This window comes from Uranotaenia lowii, chromosome 3, assembly GCF_029784155.1.
Source record: "Uranotaenia lowii strain MFRU-FL chromosome 3, ASM2978415v1, whole genome shotgun sequence".
NCBI lineage: Eukaryota > Metazoa > Arthropoda > Insecta > Diptera > Culicidae > Uranotaenia > Uranotaenia lowii.
In genome coordinates, this window is record NC_073693.1 from 131,902,607 (window position 1) to 131,923,430 (window position 20,824).

At 31.6% G+C, this 20,824-nt stretch overlaps 1 long non-coding RNA gene and 1 other non-coding gene across 2 annotated transcripts; one reads left to right on the forward strand and one right to left on the reverse strand.

Moving 5' to 3' along the window:
* Nucleotides 1-7,307: 7,307 nt before the first annotated feature.
* Nucleotides 7,308-7,414, reverse strand: LOC129758829 (U6 spliceosomal RNA). The gene has a single exon (XR_008740077.1). It is a non-coding gene; the product is annotated as a U6 spliceosomal RNA (small nuclear RNA).
* An 11,914-nt stretch (nt 7,415-19,328) lies between these two features.
* LOC129751194 (uncharacterized) lies at nt 19,329-20,065 on the forward strand. Its single transcript, XR_008738644.1, has 3 exons — nt 19,329-19,509; nt 19,599-19,710; nt 19,783-20,065. It is a non-coding gene; the product is annotated as an uncharacterized LOC129751194 (long non-coding RNA).
* The last annotated feature ends 759 nt before the right edge of the window (nt 20,066-20,824 follow it).

Here is a 20,824-nt window from a genome sequence, read left to right on the forward strand (position 1 = left end):
AATATATCTTTTTTGACTCTAGGGAACAAATATACCCATAACATACATTTAGGAAAACTTCTTCTTATAAAAAATGAGCGTTTACTATTGCTTTAAAAATATGATATTATGGAGCCCATATTACACTCTAACAATTGTCATATCGGAATAAATATTTTTATTATAATTTTTTCATGTGAGAAAAATTTCAAAGTGACAAAAAAAGATCTCCAAGTCACATTTTGTTAGATTTTTTAGAAAGTGCAATTACTCGAAAAACAAAATATTTAAAATTTGTTGAGATAACAGCATTGCTGTTTTGTTCCATTTGGCACATTTTTCTAGAACATTTGATATTTGTATGACATTTCTGTTTCGAGATATAGCGAAGGAATCAAGTATTCCCAGGGATTAAGTATCCTCATGCTCCCCTATACTATAGTTAAAAATTGGATTAAAATTTGAAAAAGATTTATAAACTTTTGTGAGTGATAACTTTTATAAATCCTCATACAACGGCTTCGAACCAGTTCAGTTGTTTCTTTTTTTTAAATAAAAATAACATAATTTCAGCGCTCTGACAATTGCTTGACCCATCTAGAAAAGTCATGCCCTGAAGGGATAAGCTTGCTTTTCAACCACTGTTTATAAACAAGAGGAGAAAAATCAAATCCAGTCTTGTTCCAACCTAAACAGAGTTCAAACTCGCCTTATCTTGCATTCCACGTCGTAAAAAAAAAATAAGAGACATTTCTGTTGAACCATGTGACTTTTTACACATTGTTTAACGATTGTTCAAAATTTCTTGTTTTTTTCGCTTAGTACCTACTGTGATGAAACGAAATGATCATTTTTTTAGTTTAAAATGGGATATATCTGTAGTATCTTTTTGGCATAAATTTTGAATTCGAAAAATCAGAATAGAAAGTGTATAATCAAAATCTTACAATGTGATGTCTGTGTTCTCTATAAATTTGGCACAATATACTAAGTGATTGTAAATTTTGTAAAGTTTGTCATCTTTAAACATTATGACGACACCTTCTACATAATGTGGAATTTTAAACGCCAATCAAGTGAATTCAGTAAGCATAGTGTCGCATAAATGATTAGCGCTTAAAATTCAAGTGATGGGTAAGTGAAATATACGCGAAGCACTTGATGAAATTAGTTCGCATAAGTTTCGCATCCATGTATCTACTGCATAATATCACCAAATTATCGCTTGTTAGTTTCATCATGTTAACGATCGAGCCTTCTTGTTATTCTTTATGAGGTAGATCACCGTATATGTAAAATAGATCTGAAAATGCAATGCTTAAAGTAACGGTGAAATTGTCATAACTTCATTCCTACACCATTTATCTAAGCTAAAATCTAACAGCCTGACGTTCTCAGAAATGTCTATGGATGGACTTTCCAACCATGATGCAATAGTTTAATGTACTTTTGTTGCCAGTAGATATTTTTTTCTCATTTTCATCCAACTACCTACAAATACATGCAGCCCGCGTGGTGCATTTCTTGAGTGTAAACAATTTCTACTTGCACCCGAACGAACCGAAGCTCGAAGCCATGCGGAAAGTCGGAAAAACGTCTTCTCCCGATTGTCCTGTAGGCGTGAGCATAGCTAGTGGATGTGGTCGGACGGTTCGGTTTTCCCTTTTTCGGGAGAACTTTTTCATTCGGTTTTCCAGTTCGCAAACGGGAAATGAAAAGTGAGTGTTAAAATGGTAATAAATGAGAAGAGGCATTCGTATTTGAAACAAATTGGATCAACAGCGTTTTCGCGCCAAAAACAGTGGCGTGAAAATGACGAATACCGTTTTTAATTTTACATAACGTAATCGAGTTATCTTTCAATGAATACAAAATGATGATGACATAATTTTCTACATTTTAAGCTAGCATTTTAAAGTTTTTCATTTTAATAAAAATATAAAAAAAATCCATCAATAAATGTACAAATTTTATCATTATTCGATGCCGTAAAAATTTTACCCATTATGACGAATTTGGCTTGATGATATCATCTACAAACTTTTTACTGGTTTAATCATCCTATTTTATCACTGTTGGTGTAAAAATATTTTTCGAACAATCACCAATTTTTTTAAATAAATATTTTTATAATTCAGTTACCTGCTTGGGGTTAGATTAGGGTTACCATATCCTTCACCGCAAAAAAGAGTACATTGAAATTATATTTCAAAATATTTTGGAGAAGCTGGGGAAACCAGGAAATTTAAGGCTATTCATACACTTAGTTGCTAGTTATGTGAATCACCTGGCAATTATGACTTTTCAAATAATACTTTTACAAATTGAAAGTTATCGTTTTTAGTTTTTGTTCATATTCTTGCAGATTTTTAGTGAAAAGTCAAAGGGTCGTTGGACTATTCAAAGAGATAGAGTTCAGAACATTGCAAACATGAGTAAATGTTGCATTTCAAAAAGAGTTCAAATTGCTGTTGTACTCTTTGCCAACTGTTCGGGCGCTGATTGCCTGCACAGTAAACGAAAATTACCGAGTTCGGTAATTTTTTTACCAAAATCCTATCATGTGTAAATCGTTAAACTGTTCGGTAATTTTTTCAGTAAAAAATAAACGAACATCGGTAAATGAAGAATGGATTTACCGATGTTCGTTTATTTTTTACCGAAAAAATTACCGAACAGTTTAACGATTTCCACATGTTAGGATTTCGGTAAAAAAATTACCGAACTCGATAATTTTTGTTTACTGTGTGTACAGTTTATTTCGACGCCTGGAATAAGCTTTTCTTAAAAACGGTCTTTAAACTTTCGAAGTCGTTGTATAGTTAATGAAGTAGCAAACTTGTTTTTAACGAAATATTTATATTTTAATCGATTTGTGGTGCTTTCCATTTTATTCCATCGTTTGGAAAACTCAAAAAAGTAAAGAAACCTGAAGTACAATGCCATGAATGCATAAAATGTAGCATTTCTTTCGGCCTTCTTGTACATATAGGAACACAAACTTATTTAAGAACAGGAAGAAATAAGTTCGTTTCTCTGATAAAATGTCTTTCAACAAAAAAAAAAGAGTACATTCCGCAAAATTTAACAAAAAGAAGAGTACGCTCATTTCTCGATCGAAAAAGAGTACATGTACTCTTAAAAGAGTACGTATGGTAACCCTAGGTTAGATGCAACAAAATGCAAATCAAAGAGATACCTTGTAAATCTCGTTTCCATATGATCGAATATGATTGTTTTTCATCACGCATTTGACAACATTGAAATTGCATTCATCCAAACATTTATTTTTATGATTTCAGCTACCTAGTAGAATAATTTGTAGTATTTTTTATCCCTGAATGTACGCAATATCCTTATGATCAGAAAATATGTAGAAATTTGTTTCAACATAACATAAGATTTTTCATTAAAATCAATGTTTTTTGTAAGTTATCCAAGTTAAAATCGCATCGCATGTTTATAAAAAATTAAAAATGACTGAAGAAACCAATAATTTTTCTGACTACGTCAGTTTGATGTCCCATTAACCTTAAAACTTTTGATGCATAAAGGGTATGATTATCTGTGGACTTGAGTTCTTCAGAAGCCATTGAAGTTGAAAAGTGTTGCATGTTGCCCCAGTTGACGGTATGGTAGGGTTACCATACGTACTTTTTTAAGAGTACATGTACTCTTTTTCGATCGAAAAATGGGCGTGCTTTTCTTTTTGTGAAATTCTACGAAATGTACTCTTTTTTCATGAGGGCCATTTAATCAGAAAAATAAATTTGTATGTTTCAGTATATGAAGTGTGTTTACCACATCTTATACAAGAAATACAACTTACAAAAAATTTCAATACTTTACCTAAATATACAGTATTCTTGAAGGCATCTTTGAATTGTAATTTATAGTGAGCGCGCAATAAACGCCTTTGAGTATGCAATAAACCCCAGAGGGGGATACTTGATCCCCTTTTCTTATTTTTACCATATCTTTTTGGAAAAATTTAGCAACTCTTTTACATTTTCTGACAGCGTGTAACTTCAAGTTTGTATGCTCCTAAAATTAGAACGATATTTGAACCCGTAGATGAACTAGAAGCATTTTCGTGGGAGTAAAAAAATTGCGATATTTTTGAAGTTAAGGGAGACTTGATCCTTTATTCAGGAAGCCCTAATCCAAGGAAAAAAATCGAACAAAATCCCAAAAATGAATGTTAATTGACTATTTTGCTCATGTTTGTTCTTATTTCACAATCTATAATTGCCAGAAAAAAAATTCTATAGCTTATTCTCAACCCTTATGACATTGCATATTTACGGGCGCAAATTTTTATAAACAAGAGAAAATCAATTATTTTAGCCCTTTTCTTCAGATAATTGATAGATGAATATTAGCTATTGGATAAATATTAGTAATCTCGAAATCAGCAAGTAGACCACGATCCATTAAAAAGAAGAGTATACCGGGATCATTTGTACCCATATATTAGGGATCAACATTTTAGAAAACTTTTTCTGAAAAAAGTTGGGAGTTTTCCATCGCATTGAAAATATTGTATTTTGAAGTTCATTTTACACTCGAAAGATTGATGTATTGGAATAAATATTTTTGTTATAATATTTCCATGTTAGGAACATTTTAAAATGATGAAAAAAGATCTTCAAGTCACAATTTGTGAAATTTTTCAAACAAAGTTCAATAACCCAAAAACTTATTTTGTTAAAATTTTTTGAGCTTCAACCATTGCTGTTTTCCATTTGGCACATTTTTCTAGAACATTTAAACTTTGTACGACATTCCAGTTTGGAGATATAGCTAAGAAATCAAATATCCCCAGGGATCAAGTATCCTCATTCTCCCCTAAACAAAGAGTGCAAAAGCAATAAGCTCAAATGCTTCGTATCGCACAAATCCAACATGTTATTTGTTCAAAGGAAATATACGCGCCTAAAATCCCTTCTTCAAATCGAATTTTTTTTATCGGGTTTTGGTGTGGTTTGTCAGAAAAGCATCAAATATTTCTTTTCCTTCGAATAATCCTGATAGAAATATTCAGTTACTGACTGTTTTCTTTGTGTTATTTGAAAAAAAAAAATAGAAAATTTATAATATACGTCATACCTAAGCTTTCCAGAAATTTTTCTGAGCGTATTCGGGCCGGGCAAATCCGGCCATTTTTACCCAAAAACCTAGCAAAATCTGGGCATTGGATTTTAAAATGTTCAATTAAAAATCCGACGAATATTCAGGAATATCTTACCAAAATCCAGGCTTTTTCATGCAAATTCAAGAGAAAATGTAAAAAATGTACGCATGAAAAATTTATTTTCATTGAGTCACATCAACGATGTTCAGTTCAAATTTCACATTTTTAAAAATATTTGCAAGTGTATTTCGATGAAACAAGTTCAAAAAATCATACATTATGTAAAGAAAAATGTAGTTTTGGTTTGGATTTCGCTTATATTTTGAATAAATTTTTTTTCTTAAAAAAGCAGGTATTCTACAATGCTTAGTCATACCTATTATTGCTCCCAACAAATTGGCAGAAATAGAAGATTTCTATTAGAAGTAGGAGTAGAAATAGAAGTATTTTTATTAAAAACTCAATAGAATATTGACCGAATATTCGTTTGGCCGAATAGTTGAAAAGGTCAATACTCGGTATTCGGCCGTTCGCCGAGTACTACTATTCGGTTCATCTCTACTTTTTAGCATTGCGGGATATGGTAAGCCTACTGTTTGGGATTTTCAAAGAAACAAATCATGCATGCATGGGCCAGACTCCTCCCCCCCCCCCTAAACTTATATCGAGGAAAAATATTCAAACATACATTGCAAATTTGAAATCCATTCATAATGTCATAAGTCACCGGAATATATTTTATACCTACTTAAAGGCCCAACGATTTTTTTTACATTTTGGAAGGCCCTTGATCTGTTAATTCTCAACATAGCATAGCATAGCATAGCATGGGGTGACTACACAGCTAGAGTGCCCCAAATGATCCGACATTTGAAAAAGTTATGCTCTACAGGCTTAAATTGATCCTAGGCCTACTACAAGGTCTCATGCCAAATTTGGGCCAGATTGGATCACGGGAAGGGGTCGCTCAACGAGCCTGAAGTTTGTAGAGGATTTTGAGACATTTTGTTCGGGAGGAACATGAAAATCCAGTTTTTTCATAAATAAATTTTGTCCCCTTCGACCGATTTTTATCCTTAAAGCCTAAAGTATGGCAAATATTTCATCCCAAGACTGCATTTCAATTCAACGTATGATAAAAAAGTTATTAGACTTCAAAAATGGGGTAACTTTTTTCAGGGTGATATTCATCACTATTATTGAGAGTCTCAATGAGTTTATGCCAAAAGACATACCCTTGTTAAACAGCTAATAACTTTTATGGCTAATAAGATACGAAGTTACTGTCTTCAACAAAGTCAATTTTCCCATACAAATTTAAAAGTTCTAATTTAATCAAGTAAACGTTACTTAAAAATTCTACAAAAAATCATGGATGAGTTTTGAACCAAAACGAAGCTTCAGCTAGTTCAGGACTGAATCAATCGCTTTCAAAATTATTATTGCTATTTCTGGCAGCAAAAACAACTAAAAAACTTATTTGAGATTCTCAAACAAGATCGAAATTGAGTTAACCAACATTACCAAACGATTCTTTAGATTTCAAACTAGATATTTGGCGATTTTTTTTAAACATTCTTTTACATTTGAAAGAAAAAAATACATATTTTCGAAAAATATTGCCAAATGATCAACCAAAACATCTGAAACCCATATTTTATCGAAATAAGCTTGTATGAACTTATTCCCCTTAGAATCCAAAGGGCCTCAGTAAATAAGAGAGAAGAATAAAATCACTGTTGTGTATATAAGACATACCTAAAAAAACCTCTAAATCAATTTATGAGGAACTCACGTCTAGTATGAAGCAAATAGAGTAAAAAAAAGACACAGGCTGTGAAGAACAAATTTTAGATTAGATTTTGTCAAATAAGAATGTTGCTCATTTTAATAGGTTACTTCTCGATTATGTTGAAATTATTATTAAAATATGTACATAATTTATCGAAATTTGAATAATTTCTGCGATTTTCATCAATTTTACCGGGTGTAGTAAAAGCACTCTCAGTCAGCTAGTTTTTTTTTATAATTTTGGAAAAAATTGTGATGTTTGTTATTTGTGAAATGTACGCAATTTTCATAACATTTTTAATTTTTTTTAATGATTGTACATTTCGGTCATTTCTGTCACTTACCGTGTTTGTCGTTTTTCTATTTTTGAAGAACGTATTCGTATTTTTTTTAATTTTTTTTTTTTAATGTGGGACGCTTTACGATTTTGCGTGTCATCCTTGCGAAGGGGCCATGCTAATCTTCTCTGTATGGTCTCAATTTTAGTATATGTCCAGCCGAAGCTAGGACAAGTTGAATTTAGAATCTGGGAAATTGCAAATCAACAAAAAGTACGAAAAAACCGCAACTTTTGAAAATTTGACAAAAAATTTTTGTTTCGTATTTTTAGAATCTAAAGATGCCGTGTCAAATTAATTTTGGCACCTAATCTTTTATAACTTTTGTTTTTTTTTTTAAATTTTAGTAGGGGAGAGTGGGGTATCGTGGGCCACTTTTTTTCTTTGTTTCATAACTCTTTTATTTTGAAATATAAAAAGAAATAAATAAATGGAAATGTTTTCTATATTTTCAAGTTATCCCGAGGCATTTTTTATTATTTTTTTAAAACATTAATTTCCTGAAATCGGACTGTTTAAAAATAGTAATTTATGTTGGATTTTGAAAAACTGTGGGGAAACGTGGGCCACGAAATCCAAATTGACTAGATAACGTGCAAAGTTTATGAGTTGACTCAAAATTAAAATTTCATAATTCATTTAGTTATTTCAAAGCAATTTCAGATGAGGAAATAAAAAAGAGAGTTTTGTATGATTGAATAGTTCCTAATACTTGGCTAGTGAACATTTCGGCAAAATTCCATATATGTATAGGATTTATGTTCGTCTCTATCGCATTAGAAAATATAGACAAAACATTTTTCATCATTCTTAATTTGGCATAAGAACACTTTACAGATAGTAATAACGTATTATAAGTTCTGAATGTGTATAAAAACGCCAAAATATAGGTGGCCCAAGATATCCCTCAAAATGTGGCCCACGATTCCCCACAAGCTATGATTTGCAAATTGGTTGCGTTTGTGTGACTTATTGATGCTTCATCAAAAATTCCTTTTCCACGTTGAAGAACATGACAAAACTAAGATCATCGTATGAGCATATTTTTGTTATGAACCTTAGGTTCCCCATCGATGCAATTAACGGGTGTATTTTTAATTATGTAAGTATTTTTTAAACTTTTCTAAGTTTCATAAATAAAAGAGGCATATAATGCGTATTTGAGTCAACAACATATAGAAAAATATGCTTGAGCAAAGCGACGACGATGACAGTTGGATTGAGATTTTTATCTCAACACACATCTGAGATATTCAGAGTGGCCCATTCTCCATATCCCACGTTACCCCACTCTGGCATATCACAAGTGCGGGAAACCCTGATGCTATCAAAAAAGCTTTTAAATGACAATTATTCGAAAACAAATCATTTTTTTTTCTTTTTATTGATATTTCTGTCGAGCATCACATCGCAAATGTAATTACATTCCTAGAACCAGAATGAAATAGCCTTTCTTTTGTATATTGTTTTATTGAGGAAATCATGCGTTAAAATATTCAAAATCCAGTGTAAATAAAGTCGAATTGGATAGAATGGTCTCAGAAAATGCAGATTTATAAAAATTTCTTGAAGGAACATTTGAATAGTCATCAAAAACTCTGGGTTATGGGTTTAATTTACCAAAAGATAATAAAAAAGTCACAAATTACTTCAACTTTCCAATTCACTTTTCAAAACAAAGTCTTCCATGACTGTTGGTGGTTGATTTTTTTTTAAAAGTACTGTTTTAACACCACTTTGTTAAACTGGTTGTGCCCATGATCATTAAAAATTAAAAAAAAAAGTTCATATGTGCAACATATACCTTTAAACTTCAGCTTTCTCGGACACTAAGTGAAATTTTGTTTTGAGCACTTAACAACTGACTTACAGCCTTTTTCCCGAAGCATGATTTTTGAAAAAAAATCTTCGACTTTGGATAACTAAATGATTGTACTGAATATTGTTAAAGAATTATATATGAGTCACGTTACAAGATTCCCAGAACTATAAATTTTGTAAAAATCGGTTTTGGAACAAGACAGTTTATGAATAGGTACCGTAAACGGGGGGAACTTTGATCACTTTTTTCATTCATTTTTGAATATTTTAGAAGGGGTTGCTTTTTCGTAATACCTAAAAGTTTTAAAATACTTACTGAGGTGAGGAGTATATATATATGATCATTGATTGCCGTAAATTCAAACGACATTGCTGGTTATAATTAAATGTTTGTTTTAAAACTAGATTTTTAGTTTCGGGGTAACTTTTGATCACTATGGTTTTTACGTATCTCAACATCTTCAAAATTATTGTTATGGTGCCGTTTAGCACAGAAGGCAAAAATAACATTAATAAAAGTGATTTTTGTAAGCACTAAACTGATTTTTTCAACGTTTTTATTTCAAAAACATTCATAATCAAAAGATGGACAATGTTGCTGCATACATTGAGGGGCAAAAATTATAAACATTTCCCATTTTTTTGGCCTCCAAAACAAATGAAATTATGCCTTCATGCAATTCCATAGGTCCTAGCCTTGTTCCCATGTTCTTTTTTTCTTCAAATTTAACCATTTGATAGGGTTTCAGCCATTTTTACTATTCGGGCATTCTCATGGAAAATCACCGTTTTTTTCAATATCCAAAAACTATCACCAAATGACTATAAAATAACACTGAAACTGAATCTAAACAAAGAAAAAAAGTTGAACTTTCACATAAAACAACCCATTTGCTCCTGAATGCTTAAATTTGATCAGGAGAGATGTTTGTTTGTGAGCCTTCAAAAAACCAGATATTTTAAGATTTAAAAATTACATTTCAAGTTAGTATCCAAAATCATCTAATAAAAATTAAACTTAGCTTATTCGTAACTCAGTTTATAGGCTTTCAAACGTAGTAAACAGTTTTCAGATATTTTAACTTTTTAATTAGTTCCTGATGATTATTTGCAAAAATTTCATGTTGATCAAAGCTCCCCCCCTTTACGGTATTCCACGTAAGTTTTTCTAAATCGACAAAAAGTAGAAAATATAATAATCATGAAAAAATACTTCCTTTTTGAAAATAATAATATTCCTGTAGAAAAATTTGCGGATAAATTATTATATTAGCGTAATCATCATTTAAAGTTCCAAAAATGTCATTTGACCCCCTCCGGTACGTTTAGGGTTAAGTTGAGGACCAGCCTAGTGAAAAATCGTGTTCCCTTATCAATAATCAAATGGATAAAATGTAATTTTTAGGAACAACATCAGGTTTATATTTTTTACCAGCATTGCTTCTTTCTTCACAGTTTCTTATAGCATCTTTACTTTCGAGGGATGAATGACCCAATAGATGTTAAAATCTCAATGATTAAATAAATAAATAAAAAAAAATCTTTACTTTCCCAGGAATTTGTCTTTAGAAATATTTACTTAGATATGTACATATCTTCAAGGAGGGATTTTTAGGAGCTTTATGGCGTCAATTTAACATCACACTGTACAATAATCGATTAAAAAAACTCATCTTTTTCAAACTGAAATATTTTTATCCTAAATTTCGAGTTGTTTTTGTGTCAAGGGCGCCTGTTTCCATCATAAACGGTAAAATAGCAGTTGAGCCTTCGAATGAAAAATAAAATATATGTATTTAAAAACAACATTTCCACGGTCATCTTCCTGTGTCTATATAGTTTATGACTCAATTATTATGAATGCTCAATATGTTAGTAAGATTCCAAAAATGCTATTGATGTTTACTAGAGCGAATGATTCTCCAGTGTTAATATTAGTCTTACATAATTCTCCCTATAAATCGACGCCACTGTGAGAAATGCACCCATTCTAGTGTCTAGCCGATCGCCATTTGTAAACATAAGTAGATTTTACCAGGTAGGAACTCCCAAACCGAACTTCTGAAAGGAAGCCGCACGGTGTAACCTTACACTTGAATTTTTACGGGAGATGCTCTGACTGAAACTAAACAAACAAACATAAAAACATTCGGCTCGCTTCCAAGCGAACTCAGTCTAATGCGGCATTTTGTCAGGTCAACATTCGCCTCCCATTCATTTTTTCCCTAGTGTAGGTGTGCCGGTGCGCTTGTATGTGCCATTTTCTCGGAGAGAACGAGTCGTTGCCGATAGTTTTTCCGAGCTTCGATTCTGATTGGCGTTTTCCTACGTTCGCGGGTTCGGGAATTTCCCGAGACATTTTCCGACCTTGTGGCGCGACGCGGTCGCCAAACAAGTGCATGTGAGTTTACGTTGTTATTTTTTCCACGACGCTAATCAACACCCACCACCACCCTCTTCTGACCGGCTGGTTGACTGGCTAGAGAACTTTGTTGGAAAACCGAGCGGAAAAGTAGATTGCAGACCCATAGACGACGTCCTGCAGATACGGTCGCGAGTTGATGCAGTTTTCGGTGTTCGGATAATTACATACCTTGTTAGAATATATTCGTTAACAGAAACTAATATTTAAATATCAGATCAACGCGAAACGCGAGTGTAGCCAACAATCATAGCTTTGTGAAGATATTCAAAATAAACCAGAGAAAAGAAGCCTTATAAACATTGTTTTTGATTTTTTGTAAGCTCTGATCTTTGCCTTGTGTAAACGCAACCGCGCGTTTTAGTGTTGCATTGTCACGGTTTTCGATGCTGTGTGAAAGGTGATACGACAAAATTGTGATTTGTGCTACATCGATGCAAGGAGTGAGAATTCAATTTTGAACAACATCTATTAAGGCGAACGAGTCGAGTACCTACGTATAGAGATATTTAGACTCATAGAGGTTTAGTTTGAAGAAGCTTGATTAACTTAAGGTTTAATTTGTTATGTTTGCTTAATGATAGCTTGCTATGTTTAGATTTAAGCTTAGCAACGTACTAACTTTGTCAGACATCTTTATTCAAGAAAACCGGAAGCATCAAAACGCCTGGTGCTAATGCAAAAAATGTGAAAATTGGAACTGCACCTGTATCCGTGGTCTATTCTTAGATCTAATTTATACAAGAATTGGATCAACGAATTAGGATCCAATCCAGTGAAAAAACTGACAACCCCACTCGTGTTCCAAAAACTGTCAATCGGTTCAGACCTGCGTCAAATTGGGTCCAAATCTTTTCAGTTTTAGAGCAATCCTTATTCTGGAAGTAAAAAAAAAGTTGAGTTCACACTTGTATAAAGGACCGCGGATACGGTTGCTTTGGTCGAAATTTGAGTCTAAACCGGCTGTTTGGACCACGGATACAACTTTACTAAGAATATCTCTAGAACGCAACTCAAAATAATAATACCGAATGGTGTGATTTTGCTTGAGCAATCAAAATACTAAACGGTTTAATATAGTAAAATGTCTGAATATATAAACATACATGCAAGGGCAAAATTGGATGCCAAATCAACGAACCAAGATTCAAATTGGGGCCAGCTTAAGATTTGAAGATTATCAGTTCACAATACAATACAAAACAAAATAAAACAATACAATACCATTCAATACAATACAATACAATACAATACAATACAATACAATACAATACAATACAATACAATACAATACAATACAACACAACACAATACAATACAATACAATACAATACAATACAATACAATACAATACAATACAATACAATACAATACAATACAATACAATACAATACAATACAATACAATACAATACAATACAATACAATACAATACAATACAATACAATACAATACAATACAATACAATACAATACAATACAATACAATACAATACAATACAATACAATTCAATACAATACAATACAATACAATACAATACAATACAATACAATACAATACAATACAATACAATACAATACAATAAAATACAATACAATACAATACAATACAATACAATACAATACAATACAATACAATACAATACAATACAATACAATACAATACAATACAATACAATACAATACAATACAATACAATACAATACAATACAATACAATACAATACAATACAATACAATACAATACAATACAATACAATACAATACAATACAATACAATACAATACAATACAATACAATACAATACAATACAATACAATACAATACAATACAATACAATACAATACAATACAATACAATACAATACAATACAATACAATACAATACAATACAATACAATACAATACAATACAATACAATACAATACAATACAATACAATACAATACAATACAATACAATACAATACAATACAATACAATACAATACAATACAATACAATACAATACAATACAATACAATACAATACAATACAATACAATACAATACAATACAATACAATACAATACAATACAATACAATACAATACAATACAATACAATACAATACAATACAATACAATACAATACAATACAATACAATACAATACAATACAATACAATACAATACAATACAATACAATACAATACAATACAATACAATACAATACAATACCCAAGCAACCAAAAGTCGCATAGTTACTTAATCGTGTGCATTTATAGTTCACATTTGGCTGAGTAAAAGGTATTCGAGAGAAAATAGCGACCATTTTTTGTAAGTTCTCAATTTAGACTTCTGAACGAACATGAAATGTCCATAGAAGTATCATAGAACATTTGTGTGCGTTCTAAGCGACTTAAAGAATTTGAAAATCATATGTAACTATCGTGCTTTCTTATGAACTTCTAACGAACTTTTTAGTTCCGTGTGGAACTACAAAAGATCTTTTAAGTTCAATGAGGAACTTCGTACGAACTTTTACGTTCCATGCAGAACTTCTTTACAGCTTTTGTGTTATTCGAGTTGTGTCGAAATTTTTCACCTCAATTTTTTATCAAAGGCATTATTAATTAGTAACAGTTTGATGTATCTTGTTGGTCTAGATATTTCACCAAAACAAAGTGGGAAACGAGGAAGAATGACCTTAACGGGTTAAACTCCTATCAAAAAAGAAAAAAAACCAAAACAAAGTTGCTTTTCTCTATGTCAATGATAAACATGACAAAAATGGGTGAATGGAGGAACATAAAACCGTTAAAAGTAATTTAGGAAATGAATGTTTATTTTATATTCGTAACTTATGTATATATTTAAATTATGTATATTCACAATCTTTCTACATTTCAAAGTTTTTACGTTTTCCACACCGATTCCGATTCTTCTTATGTTCTTCCTCGATGAAAGTAACATCAACAGCAATAACACATAAAACCTTAAATATTAAATACAACAAACAGTTTGGATCGAATGGAAATTCATCGATGAAAACTGTGAACAATGTGGGCAGTGGCTTGCACCGAAGGTAGTTACATGCCACCGGAAGCATTTATGTTTCCGCTAAGAGCAACCAAAAATTATGCGTCCTTTGAACTATTTTTATCAGATAAATTTTGAAGAATTGTGATTGTTTTTTCCCATCAAGAATCTAGAATTTACAAAATTATCGTTAGCGGTGCAGTACAAAATAAAACCCTTTAAAAAAAATTCATACTACTTCACGAGCTCAATTTGGCTTTCTTGTACTCTTATTGTAATAGATTCCGCAGCACTTCGTTGTCGGATGTTTTTTAAAAGATCTTGCTGATCAACCGCTGGGAGTTATTTTTTCTGAAATTAGAATTTTAAGAAAAAGTCTAGTTGAGTCTGGTTTGAAAGAAGTTGATGGATCATTTAATGAATACAAATGTTTACAATTTTTTAAATTTAGCCTACTTTGAAAAGGTGATAATCATGAATCAACTTTAAATTGATGTTTAAAATCACTTCAATTTAAGCATTGCTCATGGTACAGAGGTAGCGTGTTCAGTTCTCACCACGAAGGTCCAGGTTCAAATCTACAAGCATACACATTTTTAAAGTAAGTATGAAATTTATTTAAAGAAGAGGTATGTAATAGCCTTACACAGATTTAAGAAGATGATTGATTTCAAGTTAAGTATAAAAGTACGCGAACGCGTTATTTATTTTTTTACTTTTTCTGTTTTATTGACAGTTTCATACAAAGGCTGAGTAGCCTTCTACTCAGCTTTAATTATAGAACTTAAAAGTGTGGATAAGAACTTAAATTTTCAGCTGAATAGAATGCTATACAGCGCTCGAGCAGGGCTGAGTAAGCTTTTAAGAGACTGTTTTAAGGAACTTCTGGTTACTTGGGATACAATACAATACAATACAATACAATACAATACAATACAATACAATACAATACAATACAATACAATACAATACAATACAATACAATACAATACAATACAATACAATACAATACAATACAATACAATACAATACAATACAATACAATACAATACAATACAATACAATACAATACAATACAATACAATACAATACAATACAATACAATACAATACAATACAATACAATACAATACAATACAATACAATACAATACAATACAATACAATACAATACAATACAATACAATACAATACAATACAATACAATACAATACAATACAATACAATACAATACAATACAATACAATACAATACAATACAATACAATACAATACAATACAATACAATACAATACAATACAATACAATACAATACAATACAATACAATACAATACAATACAATACAATACAATACAATACAATACAATACAATACAATACAATACAATACAATACAATACAATACAATACAATACAATACAATACAATACAATACAATACAATACAATACAATACAATACAATACAATACAATACAATACAATACAATACAATACAATACAATACAATACAATACAATACAATACAATACAATACAATACAATACAATACAATACAATACAATACAATACAATACAATACAATACAATACAATACAATACAATACAATACAATACAATACAATACAATACAATACAATACAATACAATACAATACAATACAATACAATACAATACAATACAATACAATACAATACAATACAATACAATACAATACAATACAATACAATACAATACAATACAATACAATACAATACAATACAATACAATACAATACAATACAATACAATACAATACAATACAATACAATACAATACAATACAATACAATACAATACAATACAATACAATACAATACAATACAATACAATACAATACAATACAATACAATACAATACAATACAATACAATACAATACAATACAATACAATACAATACAATACAATACAATACAATACAATACAATACAATACAATACAATACAATACAATACAATACAATACAATACAATACAATACAATACAATACAATACAATACAATACAATACAATACAATACAATACAATACAATACAATACAATACAATACAATACAATACAATACAATACAATACAATACAATACAATACAATGCAATACAATACAATACAATACAATACAATACAATACAATACAATACAATACAATACAATACAATACGATACAATACAATACAATACAATACAATACAATACAATACAATACAATACAATACAATACAATACAATACAATCAGTGATTGAAATCCTCACCAATTTTCTCATCAGAGGCATTCAAAATACACACTTTGAGGCCTCGCATAGCTATACAGGAGACGATACATATACATTCATTCAAACCTCCCCCCATGAGGAGGATCTGCTCTGAGAGACACTATCCGTTTGCTGCCCCGAACGAACTCTCTCAACGTTCGGTTGCTACATGATGCATGAAGAAGACGAGGCACACATACTCATTTACGTTGTTGAATTTGAATAACTCGAGCCGACCGCAAAGGTTGAGGCAACAACAAAAACAACCGAACTTATTGCGTTGCACGGCCCGCAACGTATGGTGAAAGAGGGGGGAAGAAAAAGAAATGAAAAAACTAGCTGCCTGCGTGCGGTTGCTGTGCAATAATAGCAATAGCAGAAAAACCTCACGCATTCGATCCAGGCACAAACGAGGAGACTCGGGTTTGCTCTGCCTTTTGAATTCGGTTCCCTCAAGGTTGTGACAGGAGATGAGTGAGAGCCATTCGTTTGGTTTTTTGGATTCGCTGCCTCGAATGTATATTGCTTCATGAAGGCGGCCATGTTGAGAGCGTATACATCATCGGTTTTGTCGTTTTCGCTGCCTCAAAGCAACCTTTGCTTCCGAGTAAAGCGTTGAGCGAGAGATGGTTGATCAACTCATGCTCAGCAAAATTCAATCACTGAATACAATACAATACAATACAATACAATACAATACAATACAATACAATACAATACAATACAATACAATACAATACAATACAATACAATACAATACAATACAATACAATACAATACAATACAATACAATACAATACAATACAATACAATACAATACAATACAATACAATACAATACAATACAATACAATACAATACAATACAATACAATACAATACAATACAATACAATACAATACAATACAATACAATACAATACAATACAATACAATACAATGCAATACAATACAATACAATACAATACAATACAATACAATACTATACAATACAATACAATACAATACATTACAATACAATACAATACAATACAATACAATACAATAAAATACCTTCTAATGCATCTGTAGGTTCCAACTGGTATAATTCTGTCATTTTTAGGCAGTTTGGCGATATTCCTGTTAGTTAAAAACGGTTCTCTCATGTGATTTGTAGAGAATACTGCTATCCTTTCCCGATTTTTTATTCTTAAAAAATATTCTCAATCCCTGTTAAAAACGAAAAACAGTTGATGTTTAAACAATTTGAATTCATTGACATTTATTACAGACAAAGTTGTGAAAAAAATCACTCTTCCTTGCCTAGAAAAAAGCACATTTTCAAAGTTTACATAATTAACAACACACCAATTGTTCAATTGAATTACTAGTGTATATAATGTTTCAACGGTGAGATACAGATTTCAGGAAAACCTTTGTGAAAGTAGAATTTACTAAAAATTCCCCACCTAGGGCTGAGCAAGCTAGAGAATTTACAAATAAGACTTAACAATTCGGAATTCACACAAGCGCTACACCCCAATAACATCAATTTCAGTTATCCCCCCCCCCCCCCCCATAAAATTAACAATCACCGACGCACACTTCCGCAATAGCAGCACAAAAAGCCTGCAAAAGACCTATGTCTTTATGCATTGAAAAACAATAAATTCAATGGACATCAGTGCTGGTGCCTCGCGAAGTATTGAATGAAAAGTAGACATGCAATACATTGCTAGGCACCTAGCAGTGATGTCAATTGAATTTAATGTTTTTCAATGCCAGAAGACGTGCACATCCCCCCTCCCCCCAACATCTAATCACTTTTTTTTTAATAAAATACCTAAGAAGTTGCGGTCATGGACGAAGTTGTTCAATGGAAAATTTCTTTTGGAAAATTTATAAATTGGCACGAAAACCATTAGCAGGCTCGGTTTCACCGAAGAAACTAAAATCAAGTTGTTTTTTCAGTACAAAATATTCAATTTTCCCATACAAAACTAAAAATTTGAATTTACTCATGAAAACGTCAGGTAAGCTTAAAAAACCTGCAAAAAATCATGGATGAGTTTTACACCAAAACTATGCTTTTCACATCGCAGAGTTTGAGAAATACAAAACTGACCCGAAATGGACTCGGTCTAATACCACAGTCGTTATTCGAAATCAACTTAGAAAAATATCATCATGGAAAAATACTTGCTTTTTAAAAATATTGATAGTACTGTAGTAAAATTTGCGAAAAAATAATCATCGTATCAGGCGTAATATTGATAGTACTGTAGTAAAATTTGCGAAAAAATAATCATCGTATCAGGCGTAATAATCATTTAATGTTTCAAATAAGTCATTTGGCCTCCTTACACGTACGTTTAGTGTTAATGTCCAGTACCGAGATGGGAATTGAACCCCTGCCATAAAGTTTGAATAGGACAATAAAGTTGATGCTCTCCACCAGTTGTTTCAAAAGCTTCACGCTCATATTTTTTTAACCAAAAATGATTGTTTTTCATGCATTTTTTGATATTTTTAAAAGAACTCCTAAAATTGTTGTTTTTTAACCGTAATGAATTGTTAAACTTTAACCATTTTCCGAGTTCATGATGAAAATGTTGATAATGGTTAAAATTCAACAACTAAAATGACTGAAAAAAAAGTCGCCATGTTTGCAATCCCTGAAATGTTTGTTTTGTTTATGGTCTCGTGTTGTAATCGTAAATAATTTTTATAAATTCTCCTGAGATAATACAAACTGTAAGTATTCGCTTGATAATACCAGTTAAAATGATTAAAAGAAATTTACTTAAGCTTGAATTATCAACTCTTTTAAATTTCATTTTCAGGCGAGAATTGTGAAGCAACGGATATCCGAATTCGAAAACAGCAGCAGTTCCGCCGCGGATAGAAATCCGTCAGTTGACTCAACGAAACCTCCAGTTGTCGCCACGTCTATGAGTAAGTACATGTCGTTATTGGAAATATCTATCACCTATTCCGAGATAAACAACCATGAAAATATAATTACAGAATGTTCCGGAACTTCCTACATTTGCTGCATCAAGAGGTTCATGTCGGTTCGTTCCGAAAATATGCGAGGAAAAAATCAGCACTTAAAAAACTGCAGAGCGGGAAGCGTGATGTGCGAACATAGAAGCAGCAGCGCATCATCCGCAGTGGTAGCGCAGTGGCCGATACAAGGATAATCGAGGCAACGATTCCCTCGACCGGCTAAACTTTTTCCGCTAATGCAACATCGTAGTGCCAGCTCCTCTACCAGCATCCAACAGAGCAGATAGCTGTGAAGGCTACTAAAAATATCAATGTTTTAAAATAAAAAAAATGTTGGTACTTGTATCAACAGGTGTTACATTGATTTATGAATCTGTTATCCGGATTTAAGGTAACTCATGGTCATTTCTGAATATGATATTTGCTTAATGAATTAATTTTAAGACGATTCATATGTGGGAACAAATATTTCCTTTTGATTTCGGCCCCTTTTTTACTTTTTCGACCATGCTTGAAAAATAACCATTATTCAAGTTCTCTATGAAATCTCATTTTATGAGTTTTTCCTGAAAACTCATAAAATGACTTGATCCACTAAACTGCCATTATGGTTATTTTTCAAACATTTATGGTTCAACGTGGCCCAGCGTGTTGCATGTCAATGAGTAAAAAGGATAAGACACGTGAATATACCTACATCAATTTTCTGGTCGCAGTGATATTTGCCCAGCAAAAAAAGAACAAGGGTTTACTTCATGTGTTCCTACGAAATGTGAAATTTTGTTGTTACATATTGAAAACGTTTAATCAGAATTTTTGATCAACATGGTATAATACCGTTTTTTAATCTTCGAGCATTGTTTTTCAGAATCCTATGAGCTACCTATCAAACGCCCTATTACAAAGGACAAGACAACTGTGTCTTACTTCCAGATTAAATGCAACTTATGTCAGTAGCAAAATGCGTAGAGCTTTTTGTTCTGGATTTGTTTTATTACCCTGTGGCTTTTAATTGCCACTGGATCTAATTTTTCCCGACTATACGACGGGTTAATAATAT